Here is a 13,746-nt window from a genome sequence, read left to right on the forward strand (position 1 = left end):
AATTATTTCTTTATTTCATATTCTTTGGCAGTTTTAAGTAAGTTACGTTAGTATCTGTTAGGTTCAATTACAGAGTCACCTTTACATTAGTACCTACTCTTCAAAGGTTTAACTGTACAATAACCCAACAGAGTAACCCACTATAAGTAACTACATGATTAATGCAAGCAGACCAGCGCTATTTTAATATCCTGTCACTGATAAGGACTTTTGTGTCCATTTGCGGCAGGAAATGCAGAGTGTGATCGATTCTGGTGGTGGATTGAGTTTTTGTGTAGCGGCCCGTGCCATGACATGTTACAGCTGCCTTGACACCGTCATAGTCACGTGGTCAGTCCAGCTTTTACAGGAAATTCAACAATCTACATTTGTGATAAACTGATAAACACGTGGCACTGTCTTATCAATTATGAAACACATTGTGTTAGCATTCAAAGGTGTAAACTATTTACTAAACAAAGACAAAAAATCATAACTAAGATACGGGTACTGAATTCAAAACGAAATGCACTTTTCAGCGAAGTAGAATAAAGAGATACATACAATATATATATATATATATATATATATATATATATATATATATATATATATGTATAAGTTTTGAAGTCTAATATAAATCGTAAGAGATATTATTTTTATTATGTACTAGTTCTTTATTCGCATTCAATATCGCAAGCTTTGCTTGTTATGAGCACTTATGGATCGAGTTAATTATACTTTTGACACCTATGTTGGTTTGCTTTGTGTCCACGATCAAAATCATATTTTTAAAAAGTGTATATTTATGGGCATTGTGGCCTTTGTAAATTACTCAGATCTTAATATTTTTGTGCCATAGTTGATCTATCATTGTTTCCCGATCTTATGGATCGTTGTACTGAATCAGACATAACAAACAATCTTTTGATGTGAAAGTTTTGATGAAGAAGTTGTACATTTTGCCCAGGTAAACTAAAAGAAAATCACTAGCTAGGTAAAGCAAATGACATTTTTTTTCAATTCAGAGACTTGTGAAATCCAACAAGTTATTTATACCGTACTGTAAGTCTTGTTATGGTTGTATGTAATCTTATGGATATCGTGCAAGTTAGCGACATCGTTGTAGCGACCATGTTAAAACACTTATTAATAAATATTTTCAAAAGCAATATTCCTCAGATCAAGAAAACTTATTCATACATGAATTAACATGGATCTCCGGTGCTTAGTTTACCCTCTGTAGTGTTTTATATTAAACAGTTTGTATCTTAAAAACTAATAAATTAAATCCTACCAAATCTTTGTACAATGATTCCGGAGTGATGGCCAGTTGCAAAAAAATTTATAATATTATCTTTAATACATTGAAAATAGCGGCCATTAAAGTATTTTAACTATGAATTATCTTTAAAACCTGGAGTTTTACTAATGTGTTACAAGAATTACATTTTTAATAGAATTCTTCACAAATATAACGACACCAAAATTATGTAAAATTACATACACATAGATTTACTGTAACAAAACAGGCACGACATTGAGGTTCTCAGCGAGTAGCTCACAATATAAAATTGAATAAACTTTAGCTCCGGAGTATCTTATGCTAATGGTGCTCAGATCCGAGTTCTTTAGTTCAAAGTACATGAACTAGATTAAGATATGTTGCCAAGTAACGATTTTCTCTAATAAATTAAAAATTGATTGAAGAGGCATTGTAAAATAGTTATAAACAATTAACATCTTTAAAAACAATGACAGACAAAAACAAACTTCTTAACTAACAACAATAAGCTGTTTTATTTACCATAAGGCTTAAATTATTCACAACATCTGTAAGAAACTAAATAAAAGTGACTATAGATTAACTGTTCACTATATTAAGAATATTAAACAAGCACAATCGTACAGTAAAATTCTGGCTACAATGCTTTTACGGATGACAACGTCATGAGTATAAAAGATATGCTATCCTTAGGTAGGCCTTAAACATATTGCACGTATAATTCACAAAACACCCTCGAAATCAAATTTTGTTAAAATCCAGAAAATAAGCAAACACTACGGTACTTTTAACTCAAATTCAAACTATCACATGAATCCTATTATCATTGAATTTGTAAGTGCTTTAAGGTAAGTTACTGGGGGTTAAAAGAACATGTTCCTTGAGGGAGTTGAATCTATTATAGGACCAGGCGGATTGGTTCATCAAAGGTTGTGTCTATACCGAATGGTTAACTTAACCGACGGTATAATCCGGAGGAATAATTATGATAAAGGTAAAATTGTCAAAAGTCAACCAAATATTTTTATTGGATGTGGACTAGTTAAGAAGAAACCTTTGCGGATAATATATTCCACCCATGGCTACAGATGTCTTGTCTGTCATTTTTTGACCACAGGTTTAAAATCATAAACTAATAATGCATCTTCAAGTTAACAATATCATGTGAAATCTACCTTTCTCCCGATGAAGCCAGAAGGGATATTTTGAATGTCATGTTTCTATATCTTTCGCCTTCTGAAGAATAGTTAGGCATGACTCTATAGAGGGTATGTTACATGTAAGCAATAGTAATACTTATGGGCGTAACCTTAAGATATTTTCAGAGTGCCATTCTACGGGTTTTTGGGTAGTGTAGAGCCAATGGAGTTGTTCCATTGTGCAGATGATCCACACTACACGTAATAGTGAATGTTTAAAAAATTATAATCTAGTGTTTTACTGTAAATAGTTATGAGTGATTTTCTAAGGGGAGACGTATTGAAAAATTATTTCTAACATTTCAAAATAACAGTTAAACCGCTGTAATTTATATGTTATTATTAAGTTAAATTTAAAACAATAGATTTATTTGGTTTCGATACACATTTAAATGTCAATTTAATTAAAAGGATACCCTAATTTTAATCTTACATGAAATATTTGCCAAGTATAAACATAATTTGTACCAAACTATTTATATTTTGACGCAGAGTTGTATCCCTTCGCCAAGTTCTGGACCATCCGTTTAAACAAAATTAAATAAGTTTTTAAATTTCAGATAATTAAAAGTAGAAAAGGAACACTCCATTTTCGTGAAGCTATCCAATAAATAATTTAATTATGGCTTCATATACAAATAGCATTGTGGTTTCACGATTGAATTAAACTTGCATTGATAATGATCAGTGAAAACCCTTAACTAGACTATCAGTAGACTTTCCATTGGTGGGGACACCCAATAAACAATCCCAAAACAATAAAAATAACACAGCACAGATACTTGACGAACTGTGTAAAACAATCATAATTACATTTTACTTTCCATAATATTTACAAAATCTACTTTCGTTCTGTTAAAATGCCAACAGTCGCAGCATTTATTTTGTAACTGGCTGTTACCCGCGGCTCCGCACGCAATGTTTAGTACCGAATTCCTTATATTACTTAGTAAAAGCAATTATGATGTAATTTGATGGGAGTCCTATAAAAATTTTAAAACGTAGGTAGGCATACATCAGATAGATATTATTTAAGTTCATGCTAAATAGTATCAGAGTTTAACCTTATTATTATATCATGTTTGGAACGCGTAGGAGCATTTCTGGTTCTAATTAATTATATACATAACGTTACAGCTGAATCTGCCTTGTCATCCCGATGAAGAAAACACAAATCTCGGATCACACAGGTCTCGGAAACTTACTTCGGTCAAAAAGCGTATATATTAAATACTTACGTAGGACCGACATGCCTACTTCGGTTAAAAAGTGCTTACTTAAGACCGTTTAAATTACCTACTACGTCACAGTTTAGCTTGCCTCGAACAAAATACTATATACGTTCGATTATCTAGTTCTCGGAAATCTATTTTGGTCAAAATCGTGTGGACATATTTAAGTTGCCTTGTCCTGATGAAGAAAATACACACATAAGTAGGACCGAAAAGCCTATTACGACCTAGGGAGAAGTCCTACCTACTTACTAGGTACTTTCGGTATAAGAGGGAAATCCTTATTAAGGTTTTGAAACATTTCAAAATAATTGTTATTAAAGTTTTGCGTTACACTTGTTTTTTGGACTGTAGTCAGGGAAAGAATGAATCGTTGAGGTATGTTAGTATTCATTTCTCTGTTTATCCATAGACCATTATTAAATAGTAATATCATAATGTCAAGGAAGTCCACCAGTTTAAAGTAACTTATGTGATAACATTCATACCTTTGTTCATTAAGGTTAGTTTTATAACAGTATTTAATGCATTAGATGATTTTAATTCGTCACTGGCGCAATCTGGAGTAAAATTGATATATTAGTGTCTTATTTACTGTCTGCATTACACTACCGATCAAGCACTGTGTACTTATTATAGATACAATTTAAATGTATACAGATGTTTTAGAAAGTTTGTCGAACTATAGCTGTCAACATCTGTTTAGTGCCAGTTTAATTTGAATTATGCAACGTAAAATCTACAATTTTTCCTGAATTTCAAAATATTCCAGGTAACTTTTCTTAACTTTTTCTTCATAAAAACCTTCCTCGGATTTCAATGGAACCAATCCTGACATTTTACAAATAGAATTAACCGAATTGGTCCAGCCGTTACCAAGATTTGCGCTTAGCAACACATTTTGCGAATTATTGTTATTTATAAGATTTTCTAAAATTTAAATGTAAACATATGATTCTGCCACTGATGAACTTCAGCTTAAAGCGCCAACAGCTGTTTAGGGTCAGTTAACTTTGGATTATACGTCATAAATATTATAATTATCTTATCATAACATTCGAATGTAAACAAACTAATTTTTCAATTTGAATTCGACTTTATTTAGTGAAATGAATGTGTTATGGGTGATAAAAAGCACTCTAAGTGTTAATTCAGACCAAAAGCTATACCTGTTCCAAATTTCAGCACAATCCGTATAGCAGTTTCAGCGTGATTCGAGGACAAACCTCCAAATATCCAAACATTCAAACTTTCGCATTTATAATATTAGTAGGATATTAAGTCTTAGGATGATTTTGAAACAAAATTAGGCATATTTGAGCAACATATTATTTCATCGTTTATCTGAAATGTCAACACAATCGTAGATAGTAGCTTATAAGTGACAACAGTATCACAGCTATTATATTTACGATTAAATTAAGTCTCTAAAATACAAATCTGCTTGTATTGCGGCCACCCGAACTCTCAGATTTAGTTTTTTCCTTAGTTTTCATTCTTGAAAAGTAAAAAGCATCTGAAAACCTGATACAGTGCACTGATCAAGTCCTAGCTTTCTTATTTCTGTAAGCTATATCGTCTTATGTCTTTGGCTAAATCTACTTGATTAATATAAACTTTTATAACCTAATCTGTGTTTTCACAAAAACAGATTCTTTGTAGACGCTTCCTAATCTCTACAAAATCGAACTTTGTTTATTTTTTTAGTAGTGTATTAATAATATCAAGAATACACTAAATGGTTTGAACTCTTCACTGCTACCATCTATGGTATAGCAAGTTACATAATACTATTTTCATTGGTATTTGCAGTACATTAATACCTCGCAAAATGCTTGGAATGTACTAGTTCCTTTGGAACTTTGGGGGGGGGGGATATATGTATAAAACTAATAAGGACTATTAAAAAAAAGACAAAAATGCCAAATGGGTATAACAGTTCTTACTCACGACACACATTTTATTTTCTTTGCGTGGATATAAGTATTTACTGACAATAGTAAGTTAGACTGACGGAAGTTGTATGTGGTTTATTTCAATGTGACATTTCACAGTATATTACAGCGTGAAACATGAAACAATTCAACACAGTTAATTATGTTATCCCTCTCACATATTTGCAAACATTATTTAACAAAAACCTAATTCGACATGTTATTTATTACAATTCTTATAATAGAAAAACAGTGTTCTATTTTTATAACATTAACGATGAAAAACTTCCGAAAACCTGTAACCTTTTGGTTGAATGCTTGGGGGTGCTAATTCAGTGTCGGTCCGTGTCCATGTGCTGAATTAGCCCCCCCTGGCGTGACGTCAAAGCCCGATGGAGTGCTAAGGCAGCGTCCTCGACACAGGACAATGGTTTATGAACTCTTGCCTTCAAATGCATTTTATAACGTAAACGGGTTTCTGGCGTATGACTGGGAGACCACACAATAACAAGACCGACTCCCGAACATTAGTGATGAATTAATTTGGAATCAGTGGTCAAATGTATGTCTAAATGATAGCTCGATGTGGTATGTATCTCCAAATTGTAGCATGTTGTGACGTTTGCTATACAAATGTATTTTGCCTCCGCAATAAGTAATTGACTATGTGTCTAAATACGGTCCTGATCTTATATGATAACTGTTGTGTTAGTTTGACTGCCGCAAGTCTCATGAACATCTACATCTAAGAAACGAAGGCTTAAAAATGGCTCAATATTTTCCGTCTAAATTGTAGACTTTTCTCAGACTTGTGTGTAGGCTTTAACAACAGTGAGGAAAAAATATACTGATTATATATAATCAATAAAAAGAGTCCCGGCGGAGCAAGTACTTTTTGTGATTCAATGTTTATTGAAAAATTTAAATTAGGCTATTGCCCTTTATAAAAATTTGATTAATGCAAATAAAAGTCGTTTGACAAGTATTTGGTCTTCCGATCATATTTTAGTTTGGTTATTTAAAGACATATGTGACAGATACGGCCAAATACCAAATAATTGAATCGCAAAAAGTAAGGGCTCTGTGGTGTAATGGTAGCACATTCACCCGTCAAGTGATAGATCCGGGTTCGACTCCCGGCGAAGCAAGTACTTTTTGTGATTCAATGTTTATCGAAAAAATTTATATATATACAAAACAGTAATAAAATATTAATAAAATCTGTTTACCAAAGTTGTTCGAATTTTGTATTTGATGTAATGTATTTAAACTAAAACTTATAAGTTATCCAACCACGATAACCTTATTCTTACATTTTAGGAGAATTAGTTCTAGATAATTTTATAGAAGATTTATATATTCGCTAGATTTTAATTTTTGGAAACAAGATTACACAAATTTCAATGATTATTAAATTCGTTTTAAAATTCTAATCATGTTCTACTAAATCTGAAAATATCTCAACTCTTAAAGTTAAAATTATTCGCAATACGTTTTTATAATTACATCAAATTAACATATGTTGTTCGTTAGTAAAAATGTATTATTCAACGATATACAATAATACAGTAGTCTAGCGTGTAAGTTAAAATATAAATTACCTCCTGTAGACGCATATGATTCAAACCCAATGTTAAGGCGGTAAAACGATGAAAATATACGTAACTGACTTGTTTAAACGACTAGCTGCGATTGGATTGCAACTGCTTGCCAATTTAATCAAAATAATTGTAGTATATATTTTATAAGAACAGAAATTCCCCATCATTAGAGTCAAAGAGACAAGGCATACATACAGTGCAATAGCTATGCAAGGATCCCTTTCCTGATGCTAACAGAAAGGATCCTTTGTGTAGTAGCATGAATGGCAGTCTGATGCTGGAGTACAAGGCGGAGTACGAGCGTTGTAGTAGTACTCGTCAATCGATTCTTCAGAGCGAGCCACTCTTCGTAGTCTAACTTGCTCTGCCGACATAGTTCCTCCGATGTCTGCTAGGTCGCGCGGCATGCGTCACCCAATTTAGCTGGGTACAATCTTTATTAATTGATTATATTAATTTTTTAGCTTTTTCTTGCATTATAATCGTTAAAAATTATAGTAAACATCCTATTGTAATTAATGTTACTTAGTTTTGGAAATAGACCGTTATAGATTGATTGTAACTTTAATTTTGTTAGTTCGTTCTCGCAGTTCAAACGTGTTTTGCGTTTATAGACCTTCCGTTGCCAACTTGTAATCTTCACCATCCTTGTCTGGGGAGCGAACTGCCCGAGGATCGTCTAGTGAGGGTACGTTTGCTGAAACTAGACAATTTGAAAACTCGCATCCCGTCTTCGGGCGGAGGTGCAATTTTTAGAACTCCCTTACTTTACAGGGGGTCATTGATCTTTGAGAATTATGATTGAGACGGAAATGTTGTCTTTGTGTAGCGGCAACGCGTTGCGACGTTATTCTACCAACTGCAGTAACGTCTTATTTCAGCAACTGACTGATAGTTGCGATTCTGTCTTTTAATTGCGCAACGTTGTTTTAACGTTTTCCAGTGGGTGTTGCTTATAAAACATTACTAAAACAATATACTATTAATAACTGTTGTACTTTGTTAGTATTACAGTGTATTCAGACTGTATAATGAAATCTGCTCAATCTCATTACTTTAATTTATTTTGAGACAATTAAACGTATCATTTGGTATAATGTTTCTTCTTAAACTTAGAATTAATGTCACATTATTCATCAAATTTCTTTCTCATTATGGTAATTTATAATAAATTAAAATTTAAAACACAATTTAATGGAGCAATAAAGCACTGCAAAAACGTTTTAAAAACTATTAATATGGTATTGCAGCACGTATAGAATAATTAAATAGTTATGTGGTAAAAATAAAACATAACTAGTTTCAGTTTCTTAATTTAACTAGCTGTTTCCCGCGGCTTCGCACGCGTCTCTTAAGCTTTGCCCGTATATTTCTTTGCCTTCAAATAGTGTTTGGATATTTTAATATACGTAACTACTGTGTTGTAATTGCAGTTTATAATGTGCAGGCGCTTTGATAACTTTTATATCTTGCAGTACAGCCTGGTGGTTAGTTACATCAATGGGCATTGCGTATAAACCTTCTACATAGAAAAATACAAATTTTCATAGTGATCGGTCCAATAGTTTCTGAGTCTATAAAGGACAAACACACAAACATTCATTTTTATATATTATGATTGCAGAAACAGTTTAAACAAAATTTGTCGTTTCTCTTAAGCTTACTCTATGCTTTAAAACTATAAGTGTAAAGAAATTTATATATAAATATATTTTTTGTCGCATTATATATGTTTACAAATAACAGCTGATTACAAATTTGAAAAGACTCTTTCACTTAATAACATATGTTTGCTGCAATGCATTTCTTACGGGTATTTCTGTAACCAGTGGGGCGGAATCCTGAATCGGGAAAGGGATAAAAAGTATCCTATAACCTTCTACAGATCAAGACGAACAAATTAAAAAAAAAAATTAGGCGAATCCGTCCAGCCGTTTGTGAGTGATGCTGTTACACACGAACAGTTTCATTTTTATATATATAAAAGATAAGTATAAACATTGCACGCATATTAACTTTACACAACATGGACATAGTCAAAGTGAACTATTTATTTTGTGTATTAAACAGAATATACATTACTCTAGGGCTTTATAAAATTTATAAATAAGCTGCCATAATCGAGCTGTAGATACATTTTCGGCAGTTAAAATAAATATTAATGGTCACACCAACACCAAACGTGTTACCGAGTGTTAACGTATTACGTGTCTGTTATTCGATTATAAGTCCCGTTGCTCACATAACAGCTGAAGGGTTTCGAGTCTGCCGCTTTTGACTGTTACCAGCACAAGCTTACCGTTGCCGGCAACGAAACGAATAACTAATAATAATGCCTGCGGGAGACTCGTCACTCATTGTTCGTTGTCATCCTGTTGCTGATATAACAGGTAGTTTCTCGCAACCCGTTTCGGGTACAACGTTACCGTGCGGCAACACTGTTGTTTATCCTGTTACGTTAAATAACGACCATCACTAAATTATGTGCACAAGTTAATAATTTATGTTAATAAATAAACAATAATGATGTTTCAGTGATGATAATGTTCACAATTCAATTTGTGAAAATCGCGCTTACTCTGTAAATGAAGGTTTTGTTACATTAGCTAATGTGTGGTTAAGATGTTGAATAGGCACTTATGAAAAACAAATCTGAAATCAAGCTTGCTGGCGTAAATGTATCCACTATTTGTCAATAGGATTCTATTACATAATTCCCATTTCGGTTACAAAAATAAATCTCAACTTCTCTTTTACTATTAATAGATAAGGCTTAAATTAAATATGAACCCTGGAATTCAAGAAGACAGGCCTTTAAGACATGTATTAGTCTATATTAGTCAAAAAGGTTTAATATATAGATTTCCTTTGATCGAAAAGTATCTGGGTCCTTTCAAACGACAGTTTTAGCGTAGTTGCTTGACTGTTGCATAACACTGAAGAGAAAACTAATTTTAGCCCAAACCCATTTTAACGTGTAGTATAACAATTCAAAATAATAAAAGTGTTCAGTTAAGGTTGTACATTGTATTAATTTTTCCTGGGATAATAATATGCAAAATATATTATGTAATGTCTACCGGTTCAAAATACTTATTTTATATTCTAATAGGTTTGTTCCCCAAACTTGGAAACCCCTTGAAGTTTAATAACACTACAGGAATAATCAAGTGAAATAATTAAAGCAATATATTGTTGGAGTGGCATTGTCTCCTCTTACTTTATTCAATCAACACGCACGCACGACAGACCAGTGCGTGAATAACGGAAAAAATTAAAAATGCAGTATCTTATAATTTAGAATGTTATATCGGTAAATAGAATACAATACACCACTAAACAATAGATATTTACTAGTTTTCCTTGTTTGTGACCGGTAGTCCTCGGTCAACTGTTCACAGTTCAGGGTTTATAGATGAAGGTTCGCGAGCCTCTTGAACGGAAGACGCTATCTCAAATTAATGCATTATCCTAAGTAAATGTCTCAGGATTTTTTCAAATTACAGCAATGTATTTTGAAGATTAAGTGTTATGAGTTACAAATATCTCACAAATAAAAATAAATCACTACATGTATTGCTAAGCGTTAATCTCGAGAACGGCTGGACCATTTTGGATATTTTTTTTAAATATGTGTTGAAATCCAAGGGTGGTTTGTAGGAAGAGAAAGAACGGAGAATTTTCCCGGAACACATTAAAATTTGGAAAATTAAGAATATTTGTGTTTCAAAATACAAATTTAAGTAATATTAAAACCTGTTGACTTTTAAACTGCCTTTGATGTTTGAACTGAATTTCATCAATGAGGCATTTGTTTATATTTTAATTTTATGAAAATTCTGGAGAATCAAAAACAAAGTTACCCTATGGTTACCGAATTTCTGTGCAACATTCCATGATATTTGAGGGAATTGCCCCAGTGACTTCATTAACACTTGCAATATTGTAGACATCTCTTGACTCACTGCGCTCTTTTGTTTCCTCAAATTCTAGTTACGATTTTTTGAGCTCTGTACGTCTACTTTAGTTCTTCCAGGTAGTGTAAATATTGTTAAAGAAAAATAATTTTGAGTATCCAAAATAAACTAAATAGTTTAAATTCGTCATTGCTACTGACGGTCGGCCTGCTGAACGTGAACGTGCGGACAGCTGCGGGCTCCGCTCTCCACGAAGCGGCTCTCTGCGGCAAGACTGAGGTGGTCCGCTGTCTTCTGGAGCACGAGGTTGACCAACTTAAGATTGTGTATCGTGTGCAGGGCCGTAGTGGAGGTTTTACTGACTGCCGGCCTGGACGTGAACGTGCGGACAGCTGCGGGCTCCGCTCTCCACGAAGCGGCTCTCTGCGGCAAGACTGAGGTGGTCCGCTGTCTTCTGGAGCACGAGGTTGACCAACTTAAGATTGTGTATCGTGTGCAGGGCCGTAGTGGAGGTTTTACTGACTGCCGGCCTGGACGTGAACGTGCGGACAGCTGCGGGCTCCGCTCTCCACGAAGCGGCTCTCTGCGGCAAGACTGAGGTGGTCCGCTGTCTTCTGGAGCACGAGGTTGACCAACTTAAGATTGTGTATCGTGTGCAGGGCCGTAGTGGAGGTTTTAGTGACTGCCGGCCTGGACGTGAACGTGCGGACAGCTGCGGGCTCCGCTCTCCACGAAGCGGCTCTCTGCGGCAAGACTGAGGTGGTCCGCTGTCTTCTGGAGCACGAGGTTGACCAACTTAAGATTGTGTATCGTGTGCAGGGCCGTAGTGGAGGTTTTACTGACTGCCGGCCTGGACGTGAACGTGCGGACAGCTGCGGGCTCCGCTCTCCACGAAGCGGCTCTCTGCGGCAAGACTGAGGTGGTCCGCTGTCTTCTGGAGCACGAGGTTGACCAACTTAAGATTGTGTATCGTGTGCAGGGCCGTAGTGGAGGTTTTACTGACTGCCGGCCTGGACGTGAACGTGCGGACAGCTGCGGGCTCCGCTCTCCACGAAGCGGCTCTCTGCGGCAAGACTGAGGTGGTCCGCTGTCTTCTGGAGCACGAGGTTGACCAACTTAAGATTGTGTATCGTGTGCAGGGCCGTAGTGGAGGTTTTACTGACTGCCGGCCTGGACGTGAACGTGCGGACAGCTGCGGGCTCCGCTCTCCACGAAGCGGCTCTCTGCGGCAAGACTGAGGTGGTCCGCTGTCTTCTGGAGCACGAGGTTGACCAACTTAAGATTGTGTATCGTGTGCAGGGCCGTAGTGGAGGTTTTACTGACTGCCGGCCTGGACGTGAACGTGCGGACAGCTGCGGGCTCCGCTCTCCACGAAGCGGCTCTCTGCGGCAAGACTGAGGTGGTCCGCTGTCTTCTGGAGCACGAGGTTGACCAACTTAAGATTGTGTATCGTGTGCAGGGCCGTAGTGGAGGTTTTACTGACTGCCGGCCTGGACGTGAACGTGCGGACAGCTGCGGGCTCCGCTCTCCACGAAGCGGCTCTCTGCGGCAAGACTGAGGTGGTCCGCTGTCTGCTGGAGCACGAGGTTGACCAACTTAAGATTGTGTATCGTGTGCAGGGCCGTAGTGGAGGTTTTACTGACTGCCGGCCTGGACGTGAACGTGCGGACAGCTGCGGGCTCCGCTCTCCACGAAGCGGCTCTCTGCGGCAAGACTGAGGTGGTCCGCTGTCTGCTGGAGCACGAGGTTGACCAACTTAAGATTGTGTATCGTGTGCAGGGCCGTAGTGGAGGTTTTACTGACTGCCGGCCTGGACGTGAACGTGCGGACAGCTGCGGGCTCCGCTCTCCACGAAGCGGCTCTCTGCGGCAAGACTGAGGTGGTCCGCTGTCTTCTGGAGCACGAGGTTGACCAACTTAAGATTGTGTATCGTGTGCAGGGCCGTAGTGGAGGTTTTACTGACTGCCGGCCTGGACGTGAACGTGCGGACAGCTGCGGGCTCCGCTCTCCACGAAGCGGCTCTCTGCGGCAAGACTGAGGTGGTCCGCTGTCTGCTGGAGCACGAGGTTGACCAACTTAAGATTGTGTATCGTGTGCAGGGCCGTAGTGGAGGTTTTACTGACTGCCGGCCTGGACGTGAACGTGCGGACAGCTGCGGGCTCCGCTCTCCACGAAGCGGCTCTCTGCGGCAAGACTGTCAATAGTCAATAGTCAATAGTCAATTTTTTATTGCGGAGACAAAATACATTTGTATAGCAAACGTCAAATAGGTTAAAAACATACATACCACATCGAGCTCTCATTCAGACATACATTTGATCACTCATTCCACGTTCATCCATCGCCAATAATTCCCACTTCGTTCTAGAGTCAGTCTTGTTATTGTGTGGTCTCCCAGTCATACGCCAGAAACTCTTTTATATTGTAAAATGCATTTGACGCTAAACAGCGTTTTAAACGAGTTTTAACGCCTTGAGCGTCGAGGCTTTTCTTAATTCATTAGGCAATCTGTTAATAAAATGAACCCCCTGCCTGTGAAGGCAAGCGTTCATAAACCACCGTCCTGTGTCTCCCAGTTCGGTAGTTGTCTCTGCCTCTA

General features: G+C 36.7%; 1 protein-coding gene and 1 non-coding gene across 2 annotated transcripts in view; both read left to right on the forward strand.

Moving 5' to 3' along the window:
* LOC124357475 (ankyrin repeat and sterile alpha motif domain-containing protein 1B) overlaps positions 1-13,746 on the forward strand; it is a 137,593-nt gene that overhangs the window by 46,013 nt on the left and 77,834 nt on the right. The window lies entirely within an intron of this gene.
* LOC124358796 lies at positions 7,872-7,990 on the forward strand. Its single transcript, XR_006922079.1, has one exon. It is a non-coding gene; the product is annotated as a U4atac minor spliceosomal RNA (small nuclear RNA).

This window comes from Homalodisca vitripennis, chromosome 3, assembly GCF_021130785.1.
Source record: "Homalodisca vitripennis isolate AUS2020 chromosome 3, UT_GWSS_2.1, whole genome shotgun sequence".
Classification (NCBI taxonomy): Eukaryota; Metazoa; Arthropoda; class Insecta; order Hemiptera; family Cicadellidae; genus Homalodisca; species Homalodisca vitripennis.